We start from the raw sequence: 16,075 nt of genomic DNA on the forward strand, positions 1-16,075 counted from the left end.
CTCAGAAATGTGTAGCAACCATATCCCTTTTAAACAGGAAAAATAGACTGTGACCAAAGACATCGAAATGAGTAACAGTGAAATTCATACATACATTTAAGATTCCACTCAATGCTATAAATTTATTTCAAATAGTCAAAAGGAAATGCAACTATCTTGCAAAGAAGACTACTGCAACATATTAAAAAGTTCCTTATATCCTAGTAATAGTTATAATTCACAGTTTAAACTGAACTTACAACTGTAGTACATTTATTAAATATTCATTGATTATGTATAAAGGCAAATACAGACTCTTATTATATTTGTAATGGATTGTATTTTCACACAGAAATTAATTCTCTACTGCTCTTTATTTTGTGTGGTAATGTACTGATATGCAGTTAAAACAAATATGTTTCCAAAGGAACATTCCACTTTCTCCAACATTCATGTCAGCATATTACGCTTATACCTCATGAACTAAGCTAAATTTTGTCTTGCTATAATTTAATGCGTATCTATTGACCTCAGTAGAATTGAAGAGAACTACACGTTAGCATTTCTAATAAATTTGATCTGTGTTGCGCCATGATAATACAGGCATTACATGCAAGGTAGGATAGAAAGAGGTCTTATGCTTCAGACTTTTCATAGCTGGTGCTGACATTTTGTACCAGTACCATTTCGACCTGTAGTTCTGATTCTGTAATTCTTCTGTTATAAGAAATGTATGGTCGTTCCAACAGCTTCATAGGTATTTCAAAGTAAGCAGTGTTAAAAAAAAAAAAATCTATGATATTCTTTTATATAATGTAAAATGTGGGCAAAATCATTGAAGCTAAACTTGAGGATTTTTTTATTTACCTTTTAACAAAAAGGATCTAAGACTGAAGTGAGTGAGTGTGATTAATCTTGCAAAGGCCTTAATTTTGCTAACTAGAATTCACAAAAACAGTGTTTATACATTCATGAATAACTGAAACAGTCCATCTTGTCAGAGCTACTATCAGGTATGGGTTTAGAATTCAGAATTATTTATCCATTGTGAATGCCTGTAAAACATTATCAGCTTACCATATGAAGGCATTTGTTTCTGAGGGATGAGCATAGCCATTGAAATAGCTCCTTTATGATTAATTTATATTGAAATATGCCCATTTCTTATCTCATTGGGTTATGACAAGTAAAGGACATTTTTTCTATATCTCTTCCCCTGAATGTTCTCATGTTTCTTGTAGTTACCATTAGAAATTTCAAAAGATGATTACTATAAAGACTTATAATTTTTGTCTGCTAAGAAATTGTTTTGTAAAAAATATCTTTAATTACACAGTCAGATTACAATGACTGATCTTGGAGAAGTGTATTTCTGTTATGTTTAAATTATAATTAGATCTACCTCTTGCCACAAAATTTGCAGTCTTTACCTTGATAACATTTATATAGTAATATTAACATTGGTGTTGATGCTTTGTAATCATGTTTCAGAGTTAAATGCTATGTTTAGAAACAGCCCTGCTTCTTCAGGCTAGGATTTACTGGTTCATTATCCTTGATGATCTCAATTACAGAAATAGCACATAGGAAGGATGGTAGGAAGAGGGATCTGGAAGCTAAAACATAAATCACAATGGGTTTTCTATAAATCAATATCCATTTATGCTCCATATGGCAAGTGAATAATGGTATAACTTATGTAGTGAAAAGGAAATGTACTTAAAGTATCTTTTTAATAAGCAGACAGCTTTTTTTTTTGTTAACATTATCTTCCTAATTGTCTTGTGTTTCTCAAACAAGTAGATGTGGTGAGAAAAACATGGCTAACAATTGAAATGCATTGTGTTATATGAACACAACTACGATACTTCACTACTCAAAGAAAATGCAATGAGCTAGCAGTTTTAGGCATCAGTCTGTTATCTTTTGACTCAACACACAGAAGAAAGTTTCAAATAAATAAGGTTAGAGATTTGCCATTCATTATACTGTATGCCCATTACGCTATTTATAGAGACAAAGGAGTATGGTGCAAAAAAAAAAAGAGCGACAGAAATGAATATTTGCAAACTAAGACTGCACCAAACTTGGGACTATTTATAAAGTGAGGTCTCTGTGTCCAGCGAACACCAACGTGAACCTTTATTGAGGCACATGTACAACACAAAAAGGATTCTAAAAAAAACTTTAAAATTAAAATAATATTTTCAGGCATAAAACATTTATAAAACTGTATTTCAAATAAAATAAATGTGAAAAGAAGGAAAAGTGTTTCTTTTTAATTCTGTAACACAAGCAAAATTAAGAAACCAAGAAATCGTTAAATAATCTTGTGCTTTAAGTCTAGCTTTTAACTATGAGCAAAAATAGAGCAGTTCCACATTACCTCTACCAAACAAATTTGTCAAGCAGTAAGAGGGAGTTATTGCTCTGGTCTAGTTACCAGCAACAGTTATGGATCATAAGCTGAGAAAACACAGCAGACTCAGGGAGCTCTGGTGCAGATCACTGCTATTATCCCTTACCCTCCCTGTGTGACAAACAATAGCCCTTTGTGTCACACGGCAGGGCAGGGGCACCCTGAGACCCCCGAGGGGCCCTAATTGCAACACCCACCACGGTGGGGCTGAGGGATGCCATTTCCATGGGTTGGAGGACCCCAGGGACACAAGCAGGGATGCATAATGCCAGAGAAGAGGGGTTGGCCTTAGTCACTTTCCTTGTGTAACAAATTTAAGGTATTATTAATGAGACATTTTGGTACTAATTTGAACTGTGTTAGTATTCTTGTAACTGGATTAATGGCAATTATTGTATTTCAATTAAATTGCTGAGATTTTTAATTAAGTTAACAACAAATGTTTGACTCCTTATGTATATTATGTTGCCTTATGTCCATAACAAGAAACACTGTTTGTCCTTTTCCTTTGGGGAAGGGGTTGAATTAAAATATATAGGAGGCAATTATTATGCATGAGTGAAGGAAAGTCATGTCAGTAGCTACACATTACCTGCAATAGGAGAACTTTTCCCCCTGTGGACACTGGGACTAATGAATAAAGAATTAGAATTGACAGTCTGGGCTATGTAGATACACTTTTGATTAGAATAAAGGTTAGTTTAAGAGGGAGCACAAGCTTGTTGACTTCAAAGTACATAGACTTTTGTGACGGCAGCATTACCAGCATCACCTCCTAGTTACCCAAATTCACAGCTGGTGTAGTTTGAATAAAAATGAGTTAATGACAAAGCCTGGGTACGGACAACTTTCTACTTTTTCAACATGAATATGTCCCATTTATAAGATCAGATCAAACTATGAGATGAATTATTAAGCAATAGTTAGACTCTGTGTGTGTGTGCGCGTGTGTGCACGTGCATGTGTATTGACCAGAGTGTTTCCATGAAAGTGGTTCCCTGAAAGTGTTTCCTGAAAAGGATGATAAAAATGGTGTAGAACGAATAGAAATGAATAATGGCCTAAGTCCACTGGAGACATTAGTCTTGAGTTTTTCATCAAATGACTTGGTGTCATTCAATCCAGGAAAACAAAGCACAGATCTACAGCTCCCTTCCATTCAGTGACTCTTTGAAAGATTGACATCAAGTCAGGGAGACAAATCCAAAATTGAAATGTAATTTGTAATCTATGCTAGTACTTCTACAGCAGAAGCATAGAGCCAACTATTTTCATACTAAAACTTCAGTCGGAATTTGAAGATGGTGGAATCTAACAGGTAGCTTGAACCAAAATACAATAGCAATAATAAATTTTAATACAAAATATGAGGAAGAAAGTCGTTTTTAAGATCAGCTAAGTGTTTATGTTATTGGTCCTTGCATAAGATTCAGGTAGTTATCAATGCTATGGGTAAATGGCTCTGCCCCACTGGGACCACAAATGAGTTATTATAGAATAGATATTACAATCTGTAGTATTCTGGCTACTGCAGTAATGGCCTGCATTAATAAAGGTTTAGCAAGTGCGTATTTTAATTGCGTTTGAAAGTGTATGGTAGAGAAAAGAAATGAAAATGTTATGTTCTTAATCTCAAAAAGCAAGAAAAAGGAAAGCTTGCTATTGTACTGTAAAAGGTAAGAGTGTAAAATCAAAACAATATAGCCTAATTTAATATCATGCCATGCCATTATTGTTTTCTTTAATAAGAGACTAATTTAGACATGGAAATTTCTGTTCCTAGTGTTGTCAACAAGCACATGTATACTTGTATAAGGATTTCATTGCATGTGCTGTGGTATAGCTGCAAGCCTAATGCATGCATCTTAGACACCCTATGACCTATCAAGTGTCACTAGGTGTGTATGTTTACGGAACTGAATCTCACCCAAGGCGCCTGTCTTTTTATATAAGCAGGAAAAAATAACTGATTAAAATACATATTTTGTCCTTAAGCTTTGCAGTAGATGGGTATTCTCTGAAGAATCAATCTAATTTTGGCCAATGTAACAGAAATAATTGTTAATTAGCATGACACTATTTGAGTGTGAAACTTAAGCAACTGAAGAAGTTGCTACTGCTGGGTACTGGCAGAAACACAAGGTAGGGTTCAAACACAGATTGTAGACTCCTAAATTTAAATATTTCTAGAGTAGAATCATAGATTCTAGAGTAATATCATAGAATCATAGCATGGATGGGGTTGGAAGGGACCTCTGGAGGTCAAATGGTCCAGCCCCCCTACTCAAGCAGGACCACCTAAAGCAGGTTGCCTGGGACCATGTCCAGACAGCTTTTGAGAATCTCCAAAATGGGACACTCCACAACTTCTCCGAAAAACCTGTGCCAGTGCTCGGTCACCCTCACAGTGAAAAAGTCTTTCTTGATGTTCAGAGGGAACCTCGTGTTTCAGTGTGTGACAATTGCCTCTGGTCCTGCCACGGGGCACCACTGAAAAGAGCTTGTCCGCATCTTCTTTGCACCCTGCCTTCAGGTATTTATATGCATTCATGATAAGCCTTCTCTTTTTTAGGCTGAACAGTTCCATCTCTCTCAGCCTCTCAACGTATGTGAGATGTTCCAGTCCATCCAGGACTTTGTGGCCCTTCACTGGACTCTCTCCAGCATGTCCTTGTTGGTGGTACTGGGGAGCCCAGACCTGGACACAGTACTCTGGAGATTGTCCAGTCCAATCCTCCTGCTCAAAGCAGAGTCAACTAGAGCAGGTTGCTCAGGGCCATGCTAAGATAGACAGACATTGTCCAAGCATCTAAACTCCACAGAATATCTGGGCAACATATTGCATGCAGTGTTTTACAACCGCTACAGTGGAAACATTTTTTCCTGTTTTACGTAGAATTTCCTGTGTTTGCATTTGTTCCCTCTTGTCCTTTCACTATGAAGAGTCTGGCTTCATCTTCTTTACTCCCTCCTATCATGTATTTATATATTTTTTTAAAAAAATATATATGTGTATGTATAATAGTATATATTATTTTTATATATTTATATATGTAAAATAAAAAATATAAATTATAATTTGTATCACATTGAAATACAAGAAGTGGGAAGTATAAGGGCTTGTGGAATGTGAGAGCATCTTCTTCATTAAGGTTATTTGGTCAGATAACCTCTTAACTGTGAAGAGGTTAATAAGTAAAGAGGGAAGTGATAAAAAAGAACACAGAGAGACACAAGCCTGGTAGACAAGAGTTAACAGAGACAATGGGAAGACCTAAAGTATCCATTTGCTTATTGATGGGCCATTAAAAAACTCCAGACACAGCTTTGGAGAGGGTCACCTATGCTTTGTAAGTGATAAGAAGGGGGAAAGAAGAGGAACATGAAGATTTGGGATATTCAGTGGAGGGATGTGTGTGTGACACTGTGAAAAACTTATCAAGTAATGTTTAGGGGAAGATGATCAGGGAGAAACAAAGTGGGGAAAAGACAGAAAAGAGTATAAAAGGGTCTGGTCATGTTTAAAATGGGACCCGTCTGTTTGCTTGTCTGGCTGAGCCCTGCACCTGATCACCATAGTCTGTCCTGTCTTATTATTAAATCTTTTCTTAACTCTCTCTCTATGTAATCTCACTCTATCCCATGTGTATGTGTGCTGCAAGGACTAAGTGACAGCTGCTGGGGGGAGCAGCCTGAGTGGACCGGGTGCCACCTACTGAAGCCAGTGGGGTCTCAGTGTCAGCTACTGGAAAGATTGGGGTCTTTAACCTCCAGCCACAGGGGTGGGAAAGGTGTGTGTCCCCAAAACCAGCTACTGTGGGGGTACCAGGGTGAGTGAGGCAAGTGAGAGGCTCAGCACCGGCCACTGGAACAGGACTGCGGGTCACAGCTGGTGTGCCTGGTAATGGCTGCTGGGGGTGAGCATCTGTATCTTCCCCAAACAGTGTGTGTGTGGGGTGTGCGCATGTATTCACTGTCAAACTTCAAGCTTGGCCTGCTGGTGAGCAGGGGGAGGGCTTGGGTCCAGGCTGGGGTATCAGGTGGGCAGAGGGCCCATGCTGATCTCTGGGGGGTGTCAGGTGCCTGTGGGATGAGTGTGTGAGTGCTGCGTGTTTGCAGCGAGAACCCAGCTGAACCAGCCAGTGAACTGGGGACCTGTGAGGCATGTAAGAGGGGCCGGGATCTGGGAAGGGGTGCCAGACAGCAGAGGAGCCATGCTGGTTACTCAGGGGATCCATGAATGTGCGTGTGCTTGTGAACCTGGAGAGTGTCGTGTGTGTGCTGCACTAGTGACCTTCTGCCTCTGCCATCCCAAGAGGAGGAGGGGACATGGCTGTCTGGGCTTGTGTCTGATGTGCGTCCTGTCTATGGGTGCTGCTGAAGGCAGTGCCTTGTCTTTGGCTGTGTGTGTGACCGGCTGTGTTGGTGTTCGCTGTGTGCGCGCGCACATGTGTGCGCGTGTGTGTGTGGCGTGTCTGGGATACGTGTGCAGCTTCGCTACTGGTTGAACCTGAAAACAGGAAGGCAGCAGCAGCATCCCTTAGCCTGGGCAGAGACCCTGGGTCCCCAGACACTGGGCTGGACTCCTGTGGCTAGGCAGGAGGAATCCCCAGCCACAGAGCTGTTGGAGACAGTGGTAGTTTATAACATCCCTTAACAAAACTCAGTTTGGTTGCCTGAACATAAGTGCAAAGTGCCACTTGATATTCCCTGAGGTGGCCTACATGACTTCCAGCTGGCTCTACTGAAGGACACGTCTTCTGAAGATCCCTTTATCTCCATACAAAGGCTTCAAATGCCCTAAGAAATCTTAGGGTATCCAAATGTCTGCATAGGTCTAACAGAAAACAGAAAGTATGGGAAAACAATATATCTTCTGGACTGGCAGCTGGAAATGAGCTGGGATGCCCTAGGAATCTCAGACAGTATCTGGTATCTACCGCTGGACTCCCAAGTCTGTGGGTCCCCTGGGCATCTCTCCACTTCATTCGTCTCACACACCCTTGGAGTCTTTTGCACAAACCTGAAGTGTCTCTCCCTGTGAAGTGAGTCTTTCTGTGAGTGACCCTGGGCACTGTAAGACTCAAGTTGGAGCAGAAAATAGCCAGTTCCTGACTGGCCTCTTCAGAGTCATTCAGCACCTAACACTTGGCTGTCACCATCTCTGGTGCTCACAGTCTGCCTGTCTGGCAGGTTCTCATGAGCTTGCAATTTTTTGAGTGATTGACAGGTCATTTAAACTCAAGGTAGTCCTCTATTCTTGTAACTAAGGAACTACCTTTTTCTATAGGCTTAACTAATGTCTATATGCTAACATTGTTGACAGCCAGGCCCAAACCATGTTAACTGAAACAGCCTTAAATGTCTAGTAGAAACTTAGATACCTAGTTCACATGGAATTTAGATACCCAATTCCCACAAAATTACATGCATTTACTTAACTAAGTTTAGGTGCCTGTAATCAGGAGCTGAATTCAACATCCACAGATGGCATCTGACATGTGGGGAATAAGGCCTTTAAAATCAGAGGCCTGTCAATACATGTAACTCTTTCTGTGCTCAGTTACAGGATGGGCTCCAAATTTAGGTTACATAATGGAAGGGAACAATCCAACACATCAGGGTCATAACTCATGGAGGAAGGATACTTCCACAGAGAGTACTGGTCAGCCACATGACACAGGGAGGTTGCAGCTGAGAGTGGCACAACAAGTCATATGGCTCTGCGTGGGACCAGGGATACAGAAGAATCACAGAATCACAGAAACACTAAGGTTGGAAAAGAACTGTAAGATCATCAAGTCCAACCATCAACCAAACATCACAATGCCCATTGAACAATGTCCCACAATGATATGTCCACATGTTCCTTGAACACCTCCAGGGATGGTGACTCCACCACCTCCCTGGGCAGCTTATTCCAGTATTCCATTCTCTCAGTAAAGAAATTTTTCCTAATGTGCTGGTTTTGGCTGGGATGGGGTTAACTTTCTTCATAGCAGCTAGTATGGGGCTGTGTTTTGGATTGTATGGGGCTGTGTTTTGGATTTGGGCTGGAAACAATGTTGATAAAGCAGGAATGTTTTAGTTACTGCTGAGCAGGGCTCGCACAGCACCAAGGCCTTTTCTGCTCCTCACCCCACCCCACCAGCGAGTGGGCTGGGGGTGCACGGGAAGTTGGGAGGGAACACAGCCGGGACAGCTGACCCCAACTGACCAAAGGGATATTCCATACCATATGACATCATGCTCAGTATATAAAGCCGGGGGAGGAAGAAGGAAGGTGGGGACATTCGGAGTAATGGCGTTTGTCTTCCCGAGCAACCGCTACGCGTGATAGAGCCCTGCTTCCCTGCAGATAGCTGAACACCTGCCTGCCAACGGGAAGTGGTGAATTAATTCCTTCTTTCGCTTTGCTTCTCCGCGCAGTGTTCTTTTGCTCTACCTATTAAACTGTTTTTATCTCAGCCCACGAGTTTTCTCACTTTTACTCTTCTGGTTCTCTCCCCCACCCCACCTGGGGGGAGTGAGTGAGGGGCTGTGTGGTGATTAGTCCGGCTGGGCTTGAACCACGACAGTCCTTTTTGGCGCCCAACGTGGGGCTCGAAGGGTTTGAGATAATAACAGATTCAACAGAACTTCTATCCTTTAAAAGTTATAGGTCAACATTAGTCTGTTTAATTTGCACCATGATCTTCTTTTTGCTATATCTGTTAAAGATTGGCCTGCGCTTTTTCAGTATGCTCTGCTCTGCAGTAATTAGTGACATTTTGCCTGGAAGATTTGTTTTCAAAACGCTGACCTTGAGCTGGGTAATCTGGTGTTTGGTCTCTGGGCTGAAGCCATTACTGTATTTTGGGTACCATCTCGTGGAGATACTTAACAATTATACTCCTTCTTCTGAGAGTTTTTTTTTGGAGGAAATACAGAACAGCACCCTTGCTTCCTTCTTCTGTGATGTTGTCTCCCTCATGACAATGACCTCTCAGTACCTTGAACATCCTTGGGCAGTTAAAATACTTCTATTGATATTCCTTAGACATATTGCTTCAGTTTTCTCTAAGGTCAACAAGCAATTTAGGAATATGACCCAGGTTCCACGAGAGTATGGTCATGGGTGGCACGGCATGTGGGAGAATATGGGCAGGTATCTAGAGAACTTCTCACCTCCAATGATCTGGACTTTCACCCCTGAACAATTACAGGATCCTGATGAAGTGGTAGAATGTTTGAAAAAAAAATGCCATGGCTACTCCAGAGAGGCACAACTTACCGCGCTGTGCTGGGCCCTCGCCAGTATCTACCAAACACTGCTTGATACTATGCAGCACCCTCAGGGAGAAGAGAGGGGAAATAAATCAGGCACTGTATCCGTCGCCCCTATAACTAAAAAGAAACAGTGGAAGCGGAAATCAGCTCGTTTAGTAAGGGATGAAGAAGCTTCTCCTAAGAGGGAAAAAGAATCAGAAGAGGCAGCCTCTTCTGCAGCAGAGCAGCCACAGGAACAGGACGAAGATACTGAGATAATCAATGAAACGGAAACCACCCGCTCCCTATCCCTAAGTGAGCTACGAGACATGCGAAAAGATTTCAGCCGTCAACCAGGTGAGCTAATTCTCAGCTGGTTACTTCGATGCTGGGATATTGGGGCCAGTAGTCAGGAATTGGAGGGTAAAGAAGCCCGGCAGCTGGGATCGCTTGCTAAGGACAAGGCCATTGACAAAGGTATTGGAAAAAAGGCAGGAGTCCTCAGTCTTTGGCAGCGACTCCTATCAAGTGTGAAGGACAGGTATCCCTTCAAGGAAGAACTTGCAAACTCTCGAAGGAAATGGACCAACATCGAGGGGGGCATCCAGTATCTCAGGGAATTAGCCGTGTTGGAGGTAATCTATAATGACCACGCATGCAAAGACCCGGATGAAATCCAATGCACACGGTCCATGTGGCGCAAGTTTGTACGGAATGCAGCAACGTCTTACACCCACACCCTGGCGATAATGAACTGGACAGACATTGAGGCACCAACTATAGATGAACTGGCCAGGCAACTCCGAGAATACGAAGATAACCTTGCTCCCTCCATGTGTGCTTGTGTCTCGGCTGTGGACAGACACAGACTGACTCAAAACATGTTTGAGCAAGCTGAGAAGGGTAGGTTTTCCTCATCCACTCCAACCAGAGCCTCGGCTATTAAGAGTCAACTTTTCCCTGTTCAGGCGAAAGGGTACCGGTGGCGCATACCATGTGCAACCCTGTGGTTCTTCCTGCGTGACCAGGGGGAGGACATGAGGAAGTGGGATGGTCAACCTACCTGGAGACTAGAAGCTCGGGTGCAGGAATTGCAAGGAAAAACAACAGCTAAAAAGCATCCGTCCAGAAAAATGACTGCTCCAGTGTCTGTTGGACAAAGTAGAAGGGCTGACGGTACTTTTGATCCTGATGAAGGGACTTCTGTTATGCACGTACAAAAAACAAGTAATGAAGACTCAGACCAGGAGTAGAGGGGCCCTGCCTTCGGCCAGGCGGAGGAAAGGGACAACCGAGTTTACTGGACTGCGTGGATTCGATGGCCTGGCACATCAGCCCCACAGGAGTATAAAGCTCTAGTGGACACCGGTGCACAGTGTACTCTAATTCCATCAGATTACAAGGGGGCGGAATCCATCTGTATTTCTGGAGTGACAGGGGGATCCCAAGAACTGTCTGTGTTGGAGGCTGAAGTAAGCCTAACTGGGAATGAGTGGCAAAAGCACCCTATTGTGACTGGTCCAGAGGCTCCATGCATCCTTGGCATAGACTATCTCAGGAGAGGGTACTTCAGAGACCCAAAAGGGTATCGATGGGCTTTTGGTATAGCTGCTTTGAATACGGAGGAAATTAAACAGCTGTCTAGCTTGCCTGGTCTCTCAGAGGATCCTTCTGTGGTGGGGTTGCTGCAAGTTAAAGAACAGCAGGTGCCAATTGCTACCATGACAGTGCATCGGCGACAATATCGCACCAATCGAGACTCCCTGGTTCCCATCCACAACTTGATCCGTCAACTGGAAAGTCAAGGAGTGATCAGTAAGACTCATTCACCCTTTAATAGTCCCATATGGCCCGTGCAAAAATCTAACGGAGAGTGGCGGTTAACAGTGGACTATTGAGGCCTGAACGAAGTCACACCACCGCTGAGTGCTGCCGTACCAGACATGCTAGAACTTCAGTATGAACTGGAGTCAAAGGCTGCCAAATGGTATGCAACAATAGATATCGCCAATGCGTTTTTCTCGATCCCTCTGGCAGCAGAGTGCAGGCCACAGTTTGCTTTCACATGGAGGGGTATCCAGTACACCTGGAATCGACTGCCCCAGGGGTGGAAACATAGTCCTACCATTTGTCATGGGTTGATACAGAGTGCACTGGAACAAGGCGAAGCTCCTGAACACCTGCAGTATATTGATGACATCATTGTGTGGGGCAACACAGCGGAGGAAGTGTTTGAGAAGGGGAGAAGAATAATCCAGATTCTCCTGAAAGCTGGTTTTGCTATAAAACAAAGTAAGGTCAAAGGGCCTGCACAGGAAATTCAGTTTTTAGGAATAAAATGGCAGGATGGGCGTCGTCATATCCCAATGGATGTGATCAATAAAATAACAGCCATGTCTCCACCAACTAACAAAAAGGAAACACAAGCTTTCTTAGGTGTTGTGGGTTTCTGGAGAATGCATATTCCAAGTTATAGTCTGATCGTAAGCCCTCTCTATCGAGTGACCCGGAAGAAGAACGACTTTGAATGGGGCCCTGAACAGCAGCAAGCCTTTGAACAAATTAAACAGGAGATAGTTCGTGCAGTAGCGCTTGGGCCGGTCCGGACAGGACAAGATGTGAAAAATGTACTTTACACCTCAGCCGGGGATAACGGCCCCACCTGGAGCCTCTGGCAGAAAGCACCTGGAGAGACTCGAGGTCGGCCTCTAGGGTTTTGGAGCCGGGGATATAGGGGATCTGAAGCCCGTTACACTCCAACTGAAAAAGAAATATTAGCAGCATATGAAGGAATTCGAGCTGCTTCGGAAGTAGTTGGTACTGAAGCACAGCTCCTTTTGGCCCCTCGATTGCCTGTGCTGGGCTGGATGTTCAAAGGGAAGATCCCTTCTACGCATCACGCAACTGATGCTACATGGAGTAAGTGGGTTGCACTGATAACGCAACGAGCTCGGATGGGAAACCCCGACCGCCCGGGAATCCTGGAAGTGATCATGGACTGGCCAGAGGGCCGAAACTTCGGACTGTCACCAGAGGAGGTGACTCGTGCTGAAGAGGCCCCTCTGTATAATGAATTATCAGAGACTGAGAAGCAATATGCCCTGTTTACAGATGGATCCTGTCGTATTGTGGGCAAACATCGAAGGTGGAAAGCTGCTGTGTGGAGTCCTACGCGACAAGTTGCAGAAACTGCTGAAGGACAAGGTGAATCAAGTCAGTTTGCAGAGGTGAAAGCCATTCAGCTGGCTTTAGATATTGCTGAACGAGGGAAATGGCCAGTACTTTATCTCTATACTGACTCATGGATGGTGGCAAATGCCCTGTGGGGGTGGCTACAGCAATGGAAGCAGAGCAATTGGCAGCGCAGAGGTAAGCCCATCTGGGCTGCTGAATTATGGCAAGATATTGCTGCTCGGGTAGAGAACCTGGTTGTAAAAGTACGTCATATAGATGCTCACATACCCAAGAGTCGTGCCACTGAAGAACATCGAAACAATGAGCGGGTGGACCAAGCTGCTAGAATTGAAGTGGCTCAGGTGGATCTGGATTGGGAACATAAGGGTGAGCTATTTATAGCTCGATGGGCCCATGACACGTCAGGACATTTAGGAAGGGATGCAACATACAAATGGGCTCGTGATCGAGGGGTGGACTTGACTATTGATGCCATTGCACAGGTTATCCATGAATGTGAAACATGTGCCATAATCAAACAAGCTAAGCGGCTGAAGCCTTTTTGGTATAGAGGACGATGGCTGAAATATCAATACGGGGAAGCCTGGCAGGTTGATTATATCACACTACCACGAACCCGCCACGGGAAGCAGCATGTGCTTACAATGGTGGAAGCAACTACCGGATGGATGGAAACATACCCCGTGACCCCTGCCACTGCCCGGAACACTATCTTGGGCCTTGAAAAGCAAATTTTATGGCGACACGGCACCCCTGAAAGAATTGAATCAGACAACGGGACTCATTTCCGAAACAACCTCATTAACACCTGGGCCAAGAAGCATGGCATTGACTGGGTGTATCACATCCCCTACCATGCACCAGCCTCCGGGAAAATTGAACGATACAACGCAATATTAAAAACTACACTGAAAGCAATGGGTGCTGGGACATTTAAGCATTGGGATACACATTTAGCAGAAGCCACTTGGCTAGTTAACACTAGAGGCTCTGCCAGTCGACCTGGCCCTGCCCAATCAAAACCCCTGCGCACTGTGGAAGGAGATAAGATTCCCGTAGTACATATAAGGAACTTGCTGGGAAAAACAGTCTCGGTTATTCCTTCCTCAGAAAAAGGTAAACCTATTCGCGGGGTTGTTTTTGCTCAAGGACCTGGGTGCACTTGGTGGGTAATGCAGAAGAATGGGGAAGTCCAGTGTGTACCTCAAGGTAATTTAATTCTGGGTGAAACTAATCCATGATTTGAGTTATATGTTACAGGAACTACTATAGCAGGAACCACCTGAACCAACTGAGGACAAGCCTTACAAGAAGCAGTGCAAGTGCAGCAGTGACCCGACCTGAGCTAGCTGTGGTGCCCAATAACTCCATGCAATACAACACCTCTTCTCTCCTGAGTGACCACCATAACAGATGGAGCCCAAAGTTATGGACTACATGAACTCAATGGACATTTATGGACATTTTACAAATATTTCACCGGGGTGGTCCATAGACTAAGGGAAGGATATCTGTGTACTATATCAAAGGATGGGAAGGGCGATGATAGGGAATGAGAACGTTTTGGATGGTGTGAGACCTGAGCATGATGTAAATGGTATGGAATAAGGGGTGGAGAATGTGCTGGTTTTGGCTGGGATGGGGTTAACTTTCTTCATAGCAGCTAGTATGGGGCTGTGTTTTGGATTGTATGGGGCTGTGTTTTGGATTTGGGCTGGAAACAATGTTGATAAAGCAGGAATGTTTTAGTTACTGCTGAGCAGGGCTCACACAGCACCAAGGCCTTTTCTGCTCCTCACCCCACCCCACCAGCAAGTGGGCTGGGGGTGCACGGGAAGTTGGGAGGGAACACAGCCGGGACAGCTGACCCCAACTGACCAAAGGGATATTCCATACCATATGACATCATGCTCAGTATATAAAGCCGGGGGAGGAAGAAGGAAGGTGGGGACATTCGGAGTAATGGCGTTTGTCTTCCCGAGCAACCGCTACGCGTGATAGAGCCCTGCTTCCCTGCAGATAGCTGAACACCTGCCTGCCAACGGGAAGTGGTGAATTAATTCCTTCTTTCGCTTTGCTTCTCCGCGCAGTGTTCTTTTGCTCTACCTATTAAACTGTTTTTATCTCAGCCCACGAGTTTTCTCACTTTTACTCTTCTGGTTCTCTCCCCCACCCCACCTGGGGGGAGTGAGTGAGCAGCTGTGTGGTGATTAGTCCGGCTGGGCTTGAACCACGACACCTAATATCCAGCCTAAATGTCCCCTGGCGCACCTTGAGGCCATTTCCTCTTGTCCTGTCGCTACTCACTTGGGAGAAGAGACCAGCACCCACCTCTCTGCAACCCCCTTTCAGGTAATTGTAGAGAGCGATAAGGTCTCCCCTCAGCCTCCTCTTCTCCAGGCTGAACAATCCCAGTTCCCTCAGCCGCTCCTCATAAGACTTGTGCTCCACAACCCTCACCAGCTTCCTCACCCTTCTCTGGACACGCTCCAGCACCTCAATTTCCTTCTTGTAGTGAGGGACCCAAAACTGAACACAGTATGCGAGGCACGGCCTCACCAGCGCTGAGTACAGGGGCACGATCACCTCCCTACTCCTGCTGGCCACACTGTTTCTGATACAGGCCAGGATGCTGTTGGCCTTCTTGGCCACCTGGGCACACTGCTGGCTCATCTTCAGCCGGCTGTCAACCAACACCCCCAGGTCCTTTTCTGCAGGGCAGCTTTCCAGCCACTCGTCCCCAAGCCTGTAGCATTGCATGGGGTTGTTGTGGCCAAAGTGCAGGACCCGGCACTTGGCCTTGTTGAACCTCATCCAATTGGCCTCAGCCCATCGATCCAGCCTGTCCAGATCCCTCTGCAGAGCCTTCTGACCCTCAAGCAGATCAACACTCCTGCCCAACTTGGTGTTGTATACAAACTTGCTGAGGGAGCACTCAATCCCCTCGTCCAGATCATCAATAAACATATTAAACAAGACCAGCCCCAAAACTGAGCCCTGGGGGACACCGCTTGTGACCATCCACCAACTGGATTTTGCTCCATTCACCACAAATCTCTGGGCTCAGCCATCCAACCAGTTTTTTACCCAGCGAAGAGTGCACCTGTCTAAGCCACGAGTCGCCAGCTTCTCCAGGAGAATACTGTGGGGAACAGTGTCAAAGGCTTTACTGAAGTCCAGGTAGACAACATCCACAGCCTTTCCCTCATCCACTAGGCGGGTCACCTGGTCATA

Source organism: Gavia stellata, chromosome 1, assembly GCF_030936135.1.
Source record: "Gavia stellata isolate bGavSte3 chromosome 1, bGavSte3.hap2, whole genome shotgun sequence".
NCBI classification, from domain to species: Eukaryota; Metazoa; Chordata; class Aves; order Gaviiformes; family Gaviidae; genus Gavia; species Gavia stellata.